General features: G+C 39.3%; 1 pseudogene; it reads right to left on the bottom strand.

Annotated features, from left to right (window-relative positions):
• Window positions 1–2,518: 2,518 nt before the first annotated feature.
• Window positions 2,519–2,633, bottom strand: LOC122812452 (annotated as a pseudogene).
• Between the last annotated feature and the right edge of the window lie 710 nt (window positions 2,634–3,343).

Below are 3,343 nucleotides of genomic sequence, written 5' to 3'. Positions count from 1 at the left end.
CAACATAATTAGGACATATTGGAGGAACAGGCATGTGTCTTAAAGACTACTCCTGTCTCCAGAACAGGCTTCCCAGTCGTTTGAAGCAGTATTCTTCTTTAACCCCCTAACCCAATTCAAAGGCATCTTGATCTAGTGGATCGGGAATCGGAAATTCACCCCTTGTCTGGAACTGATGTCCCTAAGGCAGCCTGTAAATGCTTGACCACACAAACCTGAACCTACATATACTCCACAGAATAATCTTATTCCATATAATTTATGAAAAATATTTGAAATGCATGGTTAGGGTAAAAAAAGGCCTCTGTAGTCATTAGCCTACTATACACCTATGAACCTGTTAGTGAATATGTAGGCTTCCTACCTCTCAGCTAAATAATATTGTAATATTGACAGCTGCCCGCATTCTGTAACTGTCAGTAACCAAGGCTTGAAACATAAGCTTATCTCTTGTTAAATAGACATACAGCATTCATTACTTTTTAAACTTTTTCTTCTATATATTTTATACAGGTTTCCATCAATCTACAAATCCAAAATGCAGTCCAATTTGCAATATCATTTTACCAGGATAAAATATCTGTAGGCATATAAAATTGTAAACTTCCCATACATTTTCCCATCACCATTATCTACTGTATACATTTATTCTGACATCTCTCTCTCTAGAAAAAAAATGGAACTAGGACTGCCTTTCTCAGACCTGAAAAACTGAATGCAAATACCATCAAGTAATCAATTTATGTCAGTACTCCACATTTTTTTTTTGGCAGACCTGGAGGAGTAAATGTCATGGTCATTTAAAAAAAAATATGAGTTTAAATAATTACAAACAAAAGTGGCTGCCAAAAGCCAGTCCTGTCATACCCCTTTTTGCTGTCGAACTTTGACGTTGCATAGTGTGTTTATTCCTGCTTGAAGCAATGTCATCAGCATCAACCTACTTTTTCCAATTTTTACATGAGCATTTGTCACCGTTTACAAAGCATCCATGTACAACCATGTCTGTAACTCTAATAAGGTAACAGATGTTCCCATATCCCAGAAACTGATACTGAAGTGTTCTACCTGCAGTTTACCTCTAGGACTAATGCTCTGGGGGACAACACTGGTTGGTGTGTGAAGCTTCCCAGACTACCAATTTCCCACATACCATAGTACAGTGGTCCCTTCTGCCTCAGTACATTTATTTATCACCACTATTCCTACTTCTACCTTATTTTGGTTTAGAACTTTTTCTTCATTTTTTTCCTTCCCACAAATTATTGGGCCTAGGCCTACCTCTGTCATTAATATGGTGACTCTTACCACTAACTGTACCTCTTGCAAAACAGATGCAGCTTGCCCACAGGAACACTGCTTTGTTTGGGCTGTCGGCTTAACTACAAAGTCACCTTAGATTTATCAATGTTTTAATGATGCAATGCAATTGTCATCAAATGCGAGGTTTCAACCCTTAATGTTGAAGTGGCATATTTAATTTTGGTACTTTGTCACCCATCAGAAGATACCTAGGATCAAAGTTGTTGACTGTACTAAGCAGAAGTCTGATATTACTGCTAAACTACCTAGTCTTGCTATTGTTGAACCTTCACTAGTTACAGTCAAGTATTCAGCTCTTAATATGCAGAAATGGCAGCTTCTCACATTTCAGTATTCTCTTCTGTACCTATCAGATATCCTTCTCTGCTGATCATATACTATGACTGACTAACACTGGCCATTAATTGACTTAAATCTAGATCTATATCATGTCAGATGACTGCTCCCCTAAATTCAGTACCCTATATAAATGCATACATTCCAATAAGCTTCTTTTCCACTGGTGACAGTTCTACCAGTATTGGTTTTCCTTGCAGAAGTTTGGATATCAGTCTCTTGAATGCCACTTTTTCATTTTGCATTTAAAAATCAGTCCTACTGGTGGTGTTCCTACCAACACTGTCTAGTCAGCATCATTCTTATGATTCCAGGTACAACAGAATTGGAGTATATGATGTTAACCTTTCAGGTACCCTTCTATAAGCATATTCAGCTGATTTAGGATGGTAAGCCTATACCTCCTTAGGTGCCGGTTTGTCCATTATTCTACTCACATCCTCAGTTTTAGAAATTAAATAGACATTTATGTGGAGGGCTTTGGTGGAGACTAAGGTCTTTCTCCCAGCAAAACAAGAGACCCTTAGTTTCCTTTGTGTCTGAATCTGTTCTACCAAAAAAAGTCAAGGGAAGTGTTCCTTCAAAACTAATATTTGCAGCCAGATTTTGATCCATTTATTATGGACAAGGATAGTGATAGAAAGTACAGTTGTGTACACTTACCATAAATGTAGATGTTAGAGTGTATTCACTGTTGCAGTCATCACATTTGGGTTATCTGCTTGCAGTAGCCCTCAGTCGGCCTGATTAACAAAGTCTTGAGTCCTGCATCAGTTGCTGTCCCTTCTTCTGTGACATCAGGGGTATAAAACATGCAGCCAACACCATTAAATCAGTTTTTTCCCCAGATGTCTGGTGCCCCCCTAATGGGAAGCAATTAAATCCATAAATATACTTTGGGTAAAGTTTTCAAATAGCAATAATCACGTCTCAGTAAACCTTCATTGGCTACGATATTACCACTGCACAAAGATTACAAGGTTATACCTACAACAAAAAAGCAAATACATCAAAAAGCTTTTGAGCATAGTAAAGGAGGGTAGAGGTATAGCCAAAAGAAGTAAGGGGGCTGGAGGGAGGGTAACCAGGACTACAACAGTGAATACACTCAAACATCTACATTTATGGTAAGTGTACACAACGGTACTATGTTCTTCATGTTTCACTGTCGCAGTCATCACATTTGGGTAGATTCCCAAAGCTAAGAATGGGAGAAGGAATTTAGATAGCATTAGGACCAGCTATCAGGCCCTGCAAGACTGCAGTGGCAAAGCCAGCTCTGGATTTAGAGAAAATTGGCAGATGGTAATGCTTGGTGAAAGTATGTACAGAACTCCAGGTAGCAGCTTCTAGGCTGTCCCTGGTAGGGACGCCTCTGCGAAAGACTGTAGAGGCAGATGCAACCCTGGTTGAGTGGGGTCTGAGCCCCTGTGGGATAGGTTTTCCATGGTGCTTGTAGCAGAAATTAATGCAATGGCCTATCCATTTGGAGATTGTTTGCTTTGAAATAGCCTTCTCCTCTGCCCCTGCAGCGAATGCCACCAGCAGTTGTTCAGATTTCCTTTGAAGTTTAGTCCTGTCCAAGCAGAATCTAAGTTGTCTATGCACATCTAAAGAGTGCAGTATCTGTTCTCCTTTGTTCTGTGGATTAGGAAAGAAGGCTGGCAAATGAATTGACTAATTA

The sequence above is a fragment of the Protopterus annectens genome, chromosome 9.part0, assembly GCF_019279795.1.
Source record: "Protopterus annectens isolate FY-2018-M chromosome 9.part0, PAN1.0, whole genome shotgun sequence".
In the NCBI taxonomy this organism is placed as follows: domain Eukaryota; kingdom Metazoa; phylum Chordata; order Ceratodontiformes; family Protopteridae; genus Protopterus; species Protopterus annectens.
The sequence above is the reverse complement of the archived record's forward strand: the minus strand, read 5'-3'. Positions and strand labels throughout refer to the sequence as shown.